This window comes from Erigeron canadensis, chromosome 8, assembly GCF_010389155.1.
Source record: "Erigeron canadensis isolate Cc75 chromosome 8, C_canadensis_v1, whole genome shotgun sequence".
NCBI classification, from domain to species: Eukaryota; Viridiplantae; Streptophyta; class Magnoliopsida; order Asterales; family Asteraceae; genus Erigeron; species Erigeron canadensis.
Window position 1 is genome coordinate 29312102 of NC_057768.1, and position 17453 is coordinate 29329554.

At 31.2% G+C, this 17453-nt stretch overlaps 2 long non-coding RNA genes across 2 annotated transcripts; one reads left to right on the forward strand and one right to left on the reverse strand.

Annotated features, from left to right (window-relative positions):
• Positions 1–1384, forward strand: LOC122609911. Its single transcript, XR_006325421.1, has 3 exons — positions 1–14; positions 171–236; positions 1127–1384. It is a non-coding gene; the product is annotated as an uncharacterized LOC122609911 (long non-coding RNA).
• Positions 1385–8765: 7381 nt separating this feature from the next.
• On the reverse strand, positions 8766–11406 carry LOC122609662. The gene is made up of 6 exons (XR_006325362.1): positions 11149–11406; positions 10580–10737; positions 10367–10491; positions 9853–10048; positions 9696–9781; positions 8766–8892 (listed from the first exon to the last, which is right to left on the reverse strand). It is a non-coding gene; the product is annotated as an uncharacterized LOC122609662 (long non-coding RNA).
• Between the last annotated feature and the right edge of the window lie 6047 nt (positions 11407–17453).

The following is a 17453-nucleotide window of genomic DNA, read 5'->3' on the forward strand; positions in this document are numbered from 1 at the left end:
AGTACAACCAGGAGGTAAAGTGATATTTTACAAAATTAGTTATTTTCTATCGTATTTGTAATTCTAAATGCTTTAAGGTTTAATAGTTTTAATAAGTATAATTTCTAGTGACTTTTAAGTAGGATGAAGTGTCGCTTTGTTTGACTTATTTAATTGATGATCGTTTATAGGTTGTCGGGAATACATAACAAGTTTGGTAAACTATTATTATTTGTGGTTGTTGTGAAGCTGTTGAGGTAAGATAACTTACTTTTTTCACGTTGGGGGACACAACAAAACGTAGTTTTAATATAACCCCTTTTAATTATTGTAGTTATCTCATGCATATGTGTGGTATGGGATTTTCTTGCGCGGTTATTTGGGAATTTATTAATTATGTATGCTATATGGATGATGATGTGTGATGGTGAATGTGACGTGTGGTTATTGTTGGACTTATATACATAGTACACTAGACTTATTTAAGTTGCCATGTCACGAAGCACGTTAGGGGCCCTAATAATGTAACGAGGAATTTACGTGTGATTTAACGTGGAATTTATAGTGTTTAAGTCTCGAGCACAACGTGGAAAAGTGTTAAGCTTAACCCACATTAGTCCAATGGACTCTTGTGTGCGTGGATCACTTGGGGGCAATGTACATGCTTCCCGTGTGACTCAATCATCGTGGAAAGAGTAGACCGGGTGGAGTGATTGGCCACCATACGTGCGGAAACGGTTTGCTCATGGATTTGGTTATGCCTATCCATAACGACGCCGATGGACCCCGAAAGGTTACCCATCATGTCGGGTGTGAAGTTCCTGTAAGGTCTTATGACTACCTACACATAAATACTTTATTGTTGACTATAATGGCATAACTATACGTGAATAACGTGGAACGTGGAAATTGTGTTGTAACGTGGATTAATAAGGATTGCTAGGCACTTTATAGGATTAAATATCCTTATGATGTTGTTAACGTGGAATTGGGTGATTGTGCCTATACATATGTGTGAGATATATTTCTTTATAAAAATGTTTTAAATTGGCAATCCTTGTTTTGTACTAACCTGTTATCTTACCTGTTATCTTACTCGGCTTTTAAGCTGACACTTGTGTTTTGTGGAAAAATGTTGTGCCCTCAGGTTAGGACTTGAAACTGATCGGTAGATGGTGAGATGGGTAGTTACTTATGGAGCTTGAGGATTGTGGCTTTAGTTACCCATAGTTGCATTTATTTAAGCAGACTTATTATTTAGCCATTTGGCCATTTTTATGTCGGTTGACTTTTACGTTGATTGTGGATTTCATTTGGGCTGTTGTGATGATATTGTTGGTAACACCTTTTAAGACACTTATTATGTTTTTATTGATTCCGTTATGGATCAAATGGGATTTTTGAACGACGCTTCCGCACTTTACTTAACGGAGTTATGTTTTATTTTGGAAAATTTTTTTGAAATCCACATTTTTATAAGCAGGGTGCTACACATTATTTAAGTGTATATCAACACATTGATCCGTCAAAATCGAAAAAATCACGTTTTTTATTTTGTACATCCATCTTGGATGCATATTTTCAAAATGATGCATCCAACAAAAAACGTGATTTTTTTTTATTTTGACGGATCAATGTATTGTTAAACACTTACATAATGATAATTAGTTATGCATTATATCATTTTTATAAACTTTTAATGCATCAAAATATAGTTTTTAAGTGTTCTCATTTGTTCTCATTTTAATTTGATTCTCATTTGATAGTCACCATATATATATATATATATATATACTTACCTTACATTATGAAAATTATTATGCATCAATATAAGATTTTAATTAGAGCAAAATATCATTACTAGTGGCCGTAATGAATTTATTAGTTTATGTATTTGATGCATTAGCTAAAAAAAACTAGATTTTGCTAGTAATGAAATTGATGATGATGATGTTGTATATGAAAAAAAAAAGATAATAGCTGAACGTATTATCAAAATGTAAATACATCGGTATTTCTTTTGATATTAGTTCCAGTGTTAAACAAAGTTAGATTGACATAGCTTTGGTTATTACGAGTAATAATTTAACTTTAAAAAAAAAAAGAATTACGTGTGGCAGTAGCCACGAACACCAAGAAACTCAGTAGGCAGTAGGCACGAAACACTAAGAGATTCCCAACCCTTTCTCACCCAGTGGTCACTCATCCTCCCCCAACCCTAACCAATCAAATTTTTACACCTCAATTTTTTCCCATCTTTCCCAATCTTCCCCAAATGCGACACTTTCCTCCATCTTCCCCCAATCTCCACCTCATCATTTATTTTTCATTTATTTTTAATACTATATATTTTTAAAAACTATATATACTAAAACATATATATATATGTATCCAATTAATAATGTAGAAAAAGATATATGTGAACTTATATAGTCCAGGGACTAAATTGTAATTAATAGATAAATAGTGCAGGGGCTGAATTGCAATTAGTAATAATTAAAATATTAAAAAAATTGGACAGATCGTCTTCTCCATTTCATATGTATACATACATATTATACATATATATGGCCATGGTTCAAATTGAATAATAAAAAAAAAATTCCTCAACCATCCAATCAGCTTCTCCCTCTCTCTTCCCTCCTTTCTCACTCTTCTCTTCCCCCCTTCGGGGTTCTACCCCCCATTTCTTCTTCTCTCTCCTGCTGTGAACCGCCGGCGGCGGTGTTACCGCGCGGACCCGCGACCACTTCCCCGCATCCACTCCCTCCCCCCTTACTTTTGCATTATTTTATGTTGCAAGTATTATTATTTTGACTTAATTAAATCTAAATTAAAATAAATTGGTAGTAACAATAATACCCCTTTTATATCATATATCATATATGGTGTTACCCAATGCCTTTCCAAAATGTTTTCCTTGAAAGCTGCGTCTCTGGCCTCATTTCTAGCTAAAATATCATTGATGTTGATGCAGACATCCGACATTTTTGTTGGTTTTTTGTTATCAAAATAAAAAGTTATTTTATTTTGTTTTCTAATTTAATGCGGCGCAAATAATGTGAAAGTAGGGTAAGTGAAAATATACCATGTGTTGCGGATAAAAACGGAAGGATCCAGAATCCCTTACATGTAATTTATACAAATTGACAATTTTAGCCCTTTTATATATTCAAAGGTCAAGTTAGTCCTTTTGTACCATATCTTAATACTTTCTTTCTTTTCTTTTTTTTTTATGTATAAGGTTGTACATATATAATAAATGGAAAATGATTAACTCTCCTAACTAAATAGCCTTATAATCCTTTTAATCATAAGATGATAACATATGAAAAAATCAAGAACAAGATTAAAAATTGAATTAATGGTTATTACATGTCACATTTTTAATATTTCAAAAAGATTATTAGGTTATCTGGTTAAAAAAATTTATCATTTTCCATAATAAATATCTATAAATAAAGTTGTAACATTCTTTTTTATTCTCTTGAAAAGCAAAAGTGGTGACAAGATTTGATATTTCAATAGTCTAAATATCATTTCAAGTTTTTTTCAAATTACAACCACAAATGTAATTTCAAATTACTTAACTAATGAAATTGGATACTACCTAATCCTAGATGAAAAAACAATCACTTTTCATAAAACACCGCCTTAGAGAAGAAGAGTAGAACCCATTTGAATGCCACAACGAGACAAAAGGGTGTTTGTCTTTGATCTTGAGATCAAGAGATATTACATTATTATCTATACTATCTTATAATAATTATCACTTTCTCCCTCATAAAAGTGTTAGATGAAAAATTACCATTTTACGCTTTATAAATTAATTTACATCATTAATCATTTATCTTCTAAATTATATCTCTTATCACTTTACATGAATTACATTTAAACAAATTACTTACAGAGTTGCACCCACCATGAACAACACCACCACGGTCACCGTCACCACCGCCAATCGTCGTCACCACCAAACTGCCGCCGCATCGTGCGGGTAAAATGCTAGTATTTCTTAACAAAAATCATTAGTCCTATAAAATATTACCTGTTCAAACTTCTCAATAAAACGTTGACCAAAAAAAATATATCAGACTCTCGCATTTGTTTAAAAAAAAACATGGGATTAATTTTTCAACTCATCAACCCTATTTGTTACGGGTTATGTTTTAAGTTTGCATAATTAGCATTTTTCTTATATACACAACTATATAATCAAAATACACATGTATCTTTAACTTCTTTAACCACAACAATTACTACTATATAACCTTAATATCGGCCTATAGATGTCGTCGTATCGTATTTAAAGAACATAAAAGCGAGGGGGGAGGAGCGGAATTTATTGTGCACCAAACAACGTACGTATAATATGGGTGTGAGATTTCCATTACCAACACTAATTTATAACTTATTTTTATTTTATGATGATGTATATAAAAATCAAATTTATTTATTCTATCCTATGAAAATATGAACCATGTTTTACAATGATTTTTATACTACGTGATATCATTATGAATGCTAAAGTAACAATAATCTTGATAACTAATTAAGACATATTTTTTGGAAAGGAAAATGATGATGACAGCCCTAAGGGCTGTCACTGATAATATATTACATGCCTAAAAACTTGTACATTATGTATTAAAAACCGTCCCCTGATTTTTCTAACAGCAACGTACAAATTTTATTGCACCTAATTAGTTTTTACTGACAACTTTAAGGGCTGTCACTAACAAAACCCTCTTGGAAGGAAAAAAAAAGTCATTCATTCTTCTAATTAAATAGCCTAAAGATCATCCTAATCATGAGATGATAACATGTGAAAATATCAAGGGCGAGATTAAGAAAGATAATTAGTAGATAACACTTGTGACTATTTTTTTTATATAGTTTTAATATAGTTTTAAAAAGATTTTTAAGCTATTTTTTAAAAAAAAGATTCATCACTTTCTTACCTGGAAACGTCACCATCCACTCACTTCAGCTTCGAATTTGGAATTTGGTTATTAATAATCCTTGTATCCATCCTAGGGGTGTTGATGGGTCGGGTTATTTGGGTTTCGGGTTATTTGGTTCGGGTTATTCGGGTTTTGAAGAATTATAAGTTAACCCGTAACCCAAACCGAATAAGATTTTGGTTATTTGGGTTTGGGTTGTTCGGATTCGGGTTTTTTGGGTCGGATTTTGGGTGACCCAAATAAAATGTGATTTAGCTTACGTGCAACTTAAAAGATTTTGTTGGTTACACAACATTGTAACAATATAATTTCAATTTCAAAAAATTGAATAATAGTGATATTCATGTATCTAAAAATGTTAAAACACTTTTAATTATGCATTTTTTGAACTTTTCCATAAAAAGATGATTATATTATCACAAGAGAAGTTATAGACAAAACAAATAAATTACAAACTGAATGAAAACTATTGATATTAAATATATTATTTTAGACAATACATAAATTCATGTTTTTATCATTTGATATATTTATGTATTTTTAAACATTTATTATTATTTAACCTTGTGCGTTTTTAATTTTTATAAATGAAAATTTAATTTTCAAATAATATATAATTTAAATAAATTTGACGAGTTATATTAGTATATATAAAATAGATAAACATCTTTTTCGGGTTATTCGCGTTGACCCACATTATAAAATTTTCACCCGTAACCCAAACCGATTAAGTTTTGGGTTATTCGGGTAGACCCAAACAATGACCCATAAACCAAATAACCCAACCCATTTCACCAAACCCATTCGGGTTGGGTCAAGTTATTTGGATTTGGTTATTTTCAAACACCCTTAATCCATCCCACTAATTGCTTTTCTCACTTCCACCACTACCAGAATCAACCTTTTTTTTTACCACCAAAATCAAGAACTAAGATTATTTTTGTCAATAATACCAATTACTTGTTCATTGACCATCAACTTATTTTTTACAAGTCTTTATGCAGAAAGTACAACATACAACTATATATGCATAAGTTACAACTCTCATTCTTTTACTTTGACCAAAAATCTTCCTCTCTATACATTTTGCTTCCTCTTCTTATCTTCTGAGCGGCGACATCATCATGTCACAAGTTGTATATTCATACAATGGGTACAACTTGCATCCTTACTTTGGGAGCTTATCAATGATTGAATCATATGAAAGAAAACATATACAACACCTTTTTCTTATACTTGGGTTGGAAAAGAAAAACACAAAAAAAAAACTTTCCCAATACATACAAACAAGATTCGTTCAATGAATCTTTTAAAGGGCTTAAGTAACGATAATAATAGATTAATAGTACCATAATAACAATAAGCAGCAACAGCGGATATCTTCAATTGTAAGAGCCTAGATTCTAAAACCAACAATCAAAGTGAAACTTAAAAATGTGTGTTATAGAAATGTCGATTGCGACGACACCCATAGCCGTGAGAAAATGACATGACGTGATTCCATCGCCTTTTCCGGCACCCATAGCCGCAATGTGCTGAAATCCATAGAGTGTTTGGTCATTTTTTGAAAAGTGTAACTTCAATGTTTTGATGATGAAAGAAAAGGGAAAAGTTAAGTGAATTTTTCTTTATGAGAGAAAGACAAACATAGGGAGAGAGAGAACGGTGACAAAAGAAAATGATGGATATGAAAATAGAGAGTAAAAAAGGTGTCATTACAAAAGCTAAGATTGTTACATGTGTCATTGAAGAAAACATCTGTCTTTATATAATTTTAAGAAAATAAGTCTTTAAACTTAAATGATATAAGACTGAAAATGAATATGCTGGTAAATTATGAATCTTAAATTATATAATTAAAAATGCATCAAGATCGGTTGTAATGACTTTCAAGGTCCAAACCCGTCATTTCGTTATTAGCTAAGCTATGAAATTCTACGTACATATTCACTCACTCAGACATGTAATTCTTAATAAATGTTCGTATTGTAAACTCATGTACTATGTTTTTATGTATAATAATAAAAAAAAAATTAATCCCGCAACGCGCTATATAAATAATTAATCGTATTAAACAAATATCTTAATAATCCTTCTAATCATGAGACGATGATACGTAGAAAATCATTTGAATTTACACATGGCATGGTCTTCGTCTTGTAAATTAGGAGGATTATTAGGAGGGTAAATTAGAAGGATTATTTATCATTTTCCTTATATAATGTTTCAAAAATACTATAACATGTTACAATAGAACAATAAAAAATATTATGTTATATATTTTTATACTATATGATAATATACATAAGCATCCTGACTTTCATGATTCAAACTACAATTTAAGTCACAAGTTAAAAAAATCAAGTTTTCGAGTCGAGTCAAAAAAACACGAGTCATACCCGCGGCAATGCGCGGGGTGTTTTTATATCTAAAAACTAAGATTCTTTTATAAAGCATTCACCTCTATTTTATTTTCTAAAAAAATAATTTGATCTATTTAAATTATTTCTCTCTTTTATCTATTAGTTTGAATATTATCAACTAATAAACTTATAATATCCTTAAATTTCAACTACTCATTTTCTTCTCGCTCCTCAAATCTCAACCATTCATTTTTTTTCTTTCTCATTCATAAATCATTTTATTTCTATAATTCATTCAAAATATTTTAGGTATCTCAAAAACATGCATCGATAAGTTATAAAAATTATATGTGTATTTTTAAACTTCTACTCTCTTTCATTAGAGATGTCATTCTATATACATTTGTCGGATTTTTAAATCTGAGGCGGATCCCGTACGGCTAAGGACGGAGCCCGTTAAGTAGATCACCCCATAACCGATCACCCGATTTACCCCTATGACCTATCACCTCTTATGATCGATCATCTCTTTTGATCTATCACACGTTGTAGTGAAAAATCAAAGAAACTGAAAATTGTTCTGTATCATACCAGCATTCATTATCTGAAAACACACCTTGTGTAGTGTTGTTCATTATAGGCCCGAATCCACCATTTGTGACGAACTTACACATGTCGTAAAGTTTGTTTATACGTGCGCATTCCGTCACCATATCGTCGTTGAATCGTGACGGAAGATTGTGAACATATATATACTTTCCACCACATGGATCACTCTTGTTGTTTGCACTTCTCATTGCCTTCATGAAAGGGAAAACCGTAGCGTTTTCGTATCTAGAGCTTCTAGACGATTCGGAAGTCTCTAACTCGTGACGAAGCACGGGTACTGTGGATTCGAAAACACCAAACTCGAAGGAGTATAATAGGTAAAACCCGAAGAAACTACATACCAACGCTAATACACCGAAACGTGGCTGTTGGAACATGTAGTTCTCTTTCTCAATGCAGAAATAATCAAGTTATATGATACTGATATCAATTCTCATTAGTAAAAGTAGCTAAATATATGTTTTGTATAACTATAGTAATTATGTTAAGCTATATGAATAAAAAAATATCTTAATATAAACTTTTGTAATAGAATGGGCCTGAATGGCTGCTCAAAGTTTATTTTTGCACTAGTATAGTAGGAATATATGAAAGCGGAAAAGAAAAAAAGGAGATTTAAGTAGCTATAGCGTGATAGGTGGTGCATTGGACTAGATGCATAAGTGTATGTGTTTTGGCCTTTTTCAGAACTAGATGGGCACCCGCGCATTGCAACGGTACTTCTTAAAAAAGGATGGTTAAACGTGATGGTATATTTCTCTTGTGTGAAGGTGCAAAGAAACTCATGAGTTGTATATGGTAGAAAATATACAAGATGAGGCAAATCTTATTTTAACTAAAACAAATGGAGATAACATAGTATTCAACAATGATAACATAGTATTTTTAGGATCAACCTTTTACAAAAGATTCTTTACCGAGTAAATTGCTCTTTTTTGATGATTATTTGGTAAAAAAATCTTCATCAGGGTAGGTACCTGCAAGTAACAAAGTAGAAATGACTATTCAAGTGGTAGAGTGTATGATATGAACTATTGAACTTGATTGTTAAACTTTTTGTCCATAAACAATATCTTCCTATTCATCCTTAAGTGACACAACAATGCAATTAATTAATACATAGTTTAGTTGATCGGTCAAATTCAGCTTTGAGCGAATAAAAGTACATAATTAAAATGTCAAGCAGTATAAACATTTGTGTGTGCCATATCATATATGATTTGTTTTAGGATAAAACCCAAAAGGATTAATTCAATAGAAACATCCAAAACATACTATATAACTTGATATGCCCAATGAAAAAAAAAGTATATATGAAAAAAAAGGTAATTAGATGAAAACTCCATTATCCCATGTACCATTTGGTACCAACTAATCCCCCAGCCACGTTAGTGTCCAGGTAATTCTCGAACCCAATACCTTTCTAGGAAGTGACGGTTAATGGTCACTGGGCTATTACCCAATGTTATGAAAAAAGTATATATGTCGACATGATTTTAGACAAAAGTCAGGTACATGCATAATGGGATACGCATCCATTTTTCAAATGTAGCAGCATAATGAGCTGAAATTTGGCCCATAAAACTATCAACATTAGATGGAATAAATTACATAGATACACAGCTGATTTGGCCCATAAAATCATTACAGCTTATGTTTTACAATTTTTTGTTAATAGAGGTCTTACCTTGTATTATTATGTACTACTCATGTAACAAACAAATTTGGATGATATACACAGCAAAAGAAAAAAAACAAAGTTGTAGAGAGGTAAACTAACCTGAATGCAAGGGCAAGATGGTTGAGAGAATAACTCTATGGGCATTGGTTGCATCCTACCCGGTACCCACTCATGAACACAAATACCTAGAAAAAACTTAATAATTACATTTATTTTCAATATAATGCATCTTTGAAGAATATAAATAACGTCTTACTGAAAGCCACGTTCTCCCGACGAAGGATTGTTGAACACAGTCCCACGATCTAAAATCCATTATCGTGCTTTAGTGTAGGCGCCATCCAAACCACCATTAGGCCCTTCTCCGAGAAGATGCACTCAAATGTAACTCAGGGTCGTGCCAAACATTGTGTTATGACCTTCCATGTGTAATCCCAGCCACCATCTTTGTTCTATAAATCCCAAATGACATATATTTCAAACTAATGAAAACGTTTTAGACATCTTTTCCTTCTATAGTACTCGTAATATTTATTATTTAGTACCCAGTTATGATATATAAGTAACAAAAGATTTCTTTTTATGTTCTGCTGGAAAAACGTTGTTAAGATGCCCTGTGATATATAGGCATATAACCTGCATATTTTTGTTGATATACATGTAGATTTTCTAGTGTTAATATGAGGTACTTAATTAACTGGATCCGTATATTCAGACCTACCATATGCAAACTATCTAATGAAAAGTAATCATAAAACATCAACATTTACCTAAAATATTGGACCGCTAGGCCCATTAGCCTGTAACACCCCAAGTAAGTGAACACACCTATTGTGGCCCTTAATTTGTCATAAGATATCTTTTCACCGTCCTCTACCTTCACCTGAGGTATTGTCTTTTTTTTTACACTTTCCATAAGAATAACGATAATACATTTGACATTACAAAAGCATATGAATATAATAAGAGAAAGAAAGTCATACATAAATCTTAGACTCCTTTCATGTAAAGACTACAGCCCCCAAATATATGCTCTGTATTGCATACACTATATCCCTTGAACATACCAAGTCTCCTCCATCGACTTTCCACTTACGTAATGTGGACACTACAGCAACAGCAAACAGGGGAGAGGCAGAAACTGCATTCGATCAAATGATTTCACGATAAGTTATTTTATTGAGTGATGAAACCGAAAGCGTGTGTTAAGTCATATTTATGATGAATGTAAAAAGTAAGAAACATGATACATACACGTGCAATTACTAATGTCTGATCATAACCTTATGGCATGGTCAAGTACATAACAAAGTTAACATTTCAAGAGAACTAAATTTTAAATTTTCTACTATAACCAGTTAAAATCAATGTTGTTAACATGAAACAAAATAGCCAAGATTGAGTGGAAGCATATCCCTAAAAGTGTGTATATGCAAGGGTCATTAGAAACACTAAAAGCCACCATAGTTCAATAAAAATTTATAAGAATAAAATCTTTAAGCTCATAAATACAAAAACAATAATAATAAAATAATAATGGGGAGGAACGAACCGATTTGTAAATATGAAAAATATGCAAAAGATCTGATTTCTGACGGTGGGGTGGGGATGGATGTCGCTGATGGTGGCGGTGCAAAAGATCTGATCTCTTTATGTATGCGAGGGTGATGCCAGCGTTGAGTGCTCCTTGCGATGATGATGCCAATTTATGGTTGCGGTTGTGAAAGATGGCGCCGATGGTGGTGTTGGCGGGGTGGTGATGGAAGGCGGTGGGTGGATTGTGAGAGACATGTTTGTTTGTGTGTGTGTGTTATGGTTTGGCAGTAGAAGAAAGGGGGTAAATGAATAACGTGTAGGGTTTATCGTGAGCAGGTGTATTATGGGCATGAAAAAATTGCTTAATTTCTTAAAGTCAATACCCTTTATAAGGGTTTATAGATATAGATTTATAGTGAATCACGTGTAAATTTAAATATGTGATGTGTGTTTTAATGAGTGACGTGATTAGCTCCTGAAATTATTCCAAGATTTGGGGTCAAATGCTTCCTCCTCATATTCTGCCATTAACCTTGTTCAAACTCCAAATGACATACTAGTATTAATTTAGGAAAATATATACACAAGTACCTTCTAAAAAATTATCCAATTATCACAATTTTTCTCAAGTTTAAACAAATTAATCGTAGTTCATATTATGTTACCATTTCCTATTAAATAATCGAATTCTTTTTCTTTCCTAAAATAATATACCCATGACGATGCATACCTCATTGAGATAAAGAAATACTCGTAATAAATAACAATGTGACCCTACTTTTGTTTCTTAAACTTTTTATTACTGTATCAAATTTGATAAGTCACAAGTATTTATATCTTTGTTACTTCTTACAGTAGGGACCCTACTAGTGGCTTATTCCTTGATTTCCTTGTCATTCCGTCTCCACTTGGAAAAGGATAAATAATCGTAAAAAGGAAAGTGTCAAAACAATAAACATACAAAATATACACCATAGTCTCTAATTCACTCATGCACCTAATAGGCAGGGCGTCTATTAAGTGCTCACTTTCTGCCTATGACATATCGTCCACCCAAACTGTGAAAATACGTTGTAATGGTGATAAGAGAATCAGGTATGAAGTGAGCCTTACCAAAGTTGCATCCGACTTGAAAACTAACCATACCCCTCCTCCAGTCTTTTCTTTGTCGACCGGAATTGAGGATATGTATTTTTCAACTTTTAAAACTTTTTAAAAAATTGCTATAAATCAATGTTGATATTTAAATATTCAAGTAAGTTGTTTTAATTACAAATTATATAAACATTGTTAAGCATATTTTTAAGTCCAACCTAGGTGATGGGTAGTGTACGATTAATATTTTGAGTGTTGACTTTTAGTTTCTAGATAGTTAAAGCCCACCATTGCTTTACCCGAGTACCCGACGTCTAAATATTGAATCCAAAATATTTAAGTCCACAGAGGCCCATCTTGTAAATAGCCCATCTATATGGGTTGCGTGTCTGAAACTTGAAGACGTTTAGGAATTAGGACTCAAATAATTTCTTTGTCGGGAAGCAATTAAGATGTCGCATCAAAATTGATATTTACTATATGAATGTTTTAACTAGACGTATACATTATCTAGATGTTCAAGAAGAAAAGAAAAGTGCATATCATCTCGTCATATGTAAAATATGATCGTCTTTCTGGTAAATCATGTTATTGTCTCTCACAAAGCGTTAGTCCTGTCCGTGTAGCATACACGATCACTTCTTTCGAAATGAATATCTATATAAGGTTTTAAATCAAGAGATCTCCATTTAGCTTTGATAATATCAACTAATAGATGATCCTTACACAACATGTTTTTGTCATACACAACAATGTATGCATTATATGATTGTATTGTACAAGTATTTTAAGTTGCCCTTTGGAAACTTTTGTTTAATCGATCATTTATTAGTTGATATTTTTTTGTTTTAATCAATAGCAAGATCTTCGTTAATTAAACTATATGTGTCAATTTTACAGTAAATTAGAATTCTTGGCATGTAAGATACACGAATTTTACTATTAGAAAAGTAAAAGACTAAAGATAATTCTATTTTTAAGTATATTAGAAGGTTACTTGCGTGATACAGCGGTGTAATGATGACGGCGACGGCGGTAACACGCGGCGGGAGTGTTTGAAATTTAAAAATCAAACAAAAATGAATTTTGCTTTATTATATAATAAAATATAAATTTAGATATTGATTAATTAATTAGTCAAAAAAAGTAAACTTGGTCGTTTATAGCAAAAGTTGTATTCAACTTTTACACGAAAGCATTGTTATTAGGGATTATTACATGAAATTAAACTTTACACATCAAAGCAATTATTGACCATATATTTATTATAAGAACGCGACTTTTATAGATAGAGTACCAACAAATGTCAAAAATAATACGAGTAACCATTATAATAAACAGATAACAAATGTATCACATGTCAAAAATTGAATCATTTACTCATGATTTTAAGCTTACATCTTAAAGTATATATCTACAAAAATAATTATATTATTGGCTAGCCTAGACATAAACTTGAGATGTCACAGTCATCAATGTGTAAACAAATAATAGCCTCAAGTTGTCATACTCAAATCATATCTAAGAATTTCCTTACAACCAATCGCAATTCTTCAACATAACATAAATGTCCACATTTCAAATATTCTGTCGAGAAATGTAGTGTACTTCAATTGTCAAGATCAAATAATCCTTTTTTGTCTTTCAATATCAAGTTGCCAACTGATGATCACTATCTTTGTTAAAATTACATCGACACATGTCGACGAATCTTTCTTTTGCGAACAAAATATATATAATCATTACATTTGAAACATTTTCCAAAAAAAATAAACATTTAAAATATATTAATTATGTTTATTAATACTTATATATATTGCATGTATATATGATAATTCACACTAAATACTTTTGAAAAAGGTATCTTCTTTTACACTGTGTTTTTGTTTCATTTTAAAAGAAAAAAAAAAAAAAATTAGATGAGAATGAAAAAAAATGGGATCCTTTCAAATCATTTCAAATATAAAAAAAAGAATTATTTAACAAACAACTAGATATTTATTTCATCCCTTCTTATTGTAATTTTTTTTCTTCATCCTTAAAAAAAAAAACTCAAAACACAATTTGTTTTAAAACACTAATATTATTTTTATTTTCTTATCTAAAACAAACTCAAAGACACAGTACGTATTAGACAAATATATATGCATAAGAATTGAAACTGGTTTTTGTCGTTGACTTGTATATATACGAAGTTGAAAGATAGTGTGAATGGTTGTCACTTAGTCAATACAGATCGATCGAGTAGGCTTCTTATGCAATATGATGATATCCGGTTTTATCCACGTACAATTGCAAAGTCAATAAGTCAGCCAACACGTCTCTTTAGTTGAAACTAGGTGGTTACCCGTCCGATGGGCGGCGTCAATTTCTAAAACGTCTATGTTTGTCGTGTTTATATATATTTTTTCTTTTTAAAGGCAATAAGGCATACCATCATATTTATGTTTACCCCAAAAAATGATGTAGAAATTTAACAACATAAATATTAGAAAGGTTATAAAAAAACATAAATTTACAAATATAGATCAGAAAAAACAAAAATAAAAAAAATTATAGATTTAAAAAATCAAAAATAACAAAGTACAAAAAAAATAATAATAAAAGAAAATACAACAAAAGTATTTGGATACTTAAATAAACAAGGCAAAAATTTTTTTTAATGTTGTACTAAATCAGAAAGAAACATAAGTGGAGAGAGCAAACTGTAAATTCTGAAATTTTGAAACTACATCTCCATAAAGTTAAAGAATAAAAAAAAATGGCATGTAGGGGTCTCGAACCCCAAACCTTTACTATAAGAGGCAGATAAGCATACCACTCATTCTACAAACTATTTTTCTTATAGTCTCATATACACAATATATATCTTATCTATTTATGTGATGCAAAAAGACAAAATAACTACTGTTCACATTATATTCTGATATTAAAGTAAGTAAAAATAAAGTAACTCCCAATGCCGTCTTCCATGGGTTTTGAGTCCCAATACCGTCTTCTACGGTGTATGGAGGAAGTTGATATATAGACAACCTTACCCCTACCAAAGGTAAAGCAGTAAGTAATTACATATATAAATGATACCCGGCCCTACGTACACTGGCCTTGTGCTAACCAAAATAAGTAAGTATCAATTTCGTTAGCATAAAAAGCTCTATCTATCACGTACAAATGAATATATAGTAATCAAAACTAAAAAGCAAATGATGTATACTATACCATTTTTAATTTACTTATGTATTGAAGTCATATACATCATATATATATAACTAGTGTTCAGACCTGTCTAATGGACGGATAATCTCAAAACATATTAATTAAAGCTAAAAAATTGAAATTCAAATATATTAAATTAAATAGATATACCAAAATCAACTTGGAAATTTGCTACCTCACTACATCATTGACTGAGCCATGTATAGTAGTGCTCTGCTAATAGGAAAAAAAAACATGGAAAAAACTGGTAAGTTTTTCTTAGTGTGTTTCTATGTATTTAATCCAATTTTAAAAAATGAACCCCAAACAAATTAACCATAAGAATCGAAAAAACATTATGGAAGAAGGAGAATAAGGTACCGAGAATAGGGTATCAGCAACAACTGGTTTTATTATAGGACAACTCATAATGGACGGATAGTCTAAAAGTATATTAATATCCATAGGAAGCAGTTGCTTGATAAAAAATAAAAGAGATGCACAACTTAGACGATTTAAAATTTTACACAGTAACAGTATGATTCGAGCAACAATCAATATGACCAATATCATAACTTAATCAATACGAAAGCTAAAAAAAACATATGGAAAATAACTCTATATAAATATTGATTCCAGTTTACCTTTTTTTTTTCAACTTTAGTTAAATAAAAAATTTGCAGTTTGTTATATCTAAACTTATTACAAATACAACCAACAATGTTAGACTAAACAATTTAGAGTTAAGCTCAACAAAAGAGAAACAAAAAGTCTATAATATATAATTTGGAAAAAGAAATACATACCAATTCATCAACATAGAACGAAAGAGTCCATACATGAACAACATGGAGTCATAGATGATGATTAACATGTGTTATAATGAACCTATAATAGACAATAAACTAAATTTAAACTAAATTACAAGAGATAATAATAACATAAAACTTAACATACGTATGCTGTATGCATATCAACAACTTATAATCAATGTTTATTAACTCTTAAGAACTTACATGCTTACTTATTTACATAGCTCATTTCGCATCAACAGCTTTAAGATGATAATGAACCATCTCCTTCCACGTAATCTCATTTATCGTTTGCTATACCATAAAGAAAAATTAAAAGAACATGCGCAACCATGCTGGTTCCCCCTCTTTAGCCTCTTTAAAAAAAAAGGGCTACACATATAAGATGCGCCAAGTAAGACTACATATGGCTAATTAAAAATTGTATTTTGACATGCAATCGAGCGCATCCAAAAATGAGACAAAACTCTGGCTCTTGATGCAATAACAATCTGCATCTGCCACACAGCATCGTCATAATGAGCCTAAATTTTCCCAAACCTCCTTTATGCAACGACACCACACACCACTATTCTAACAATATCATAACGTAACAATCATTATGTAATCTATATACACCCCACTTACAGTTGAAAACTTTTATACGTTCCATTGTCTAACAAAATCTATATGACGTTTAAAAGTAAGCGATCATTATGTAACAATAGATTGAAGTATGCCTCCTAACGATATCGAAGGTCATCCCGAAACGAACTCGAAACGATCCCAAAAGATCTCGAAACGAACTCAAGACCTCCTACTATTATAACTATTAAGAAAAACAACATAAGAAATACCTATGAAGATCACCAAAATAGAGCCAAAAACGTAAATAGCCACGAATCCGCACCACAAACAACCTTAATCCTTTCATACTTCAAAGTAGATACAAATTTAATTAATTATCGATAACCATGGTAGTCCAGTCATGCGATTATTTTTTGCCGAACAGAAAGAAGAAGCTAACGTAGGTTTTTTTTTTTTGAGGGATAGATTTTTGGGTTTATATGTATTTATAGATATAGATAAAAATAATAAAGGGTCGGTTTGTTAATTAAAAATAGAGGGCCGGTCAAAGATAAATATATTATAAAAATTAGTAGATTAATGGGAAGAGAGTATTAGGTTTAAAGAGGGGGATTATGGGTGACATGTGTACCCCAACCCCCTCTTTTAGTTA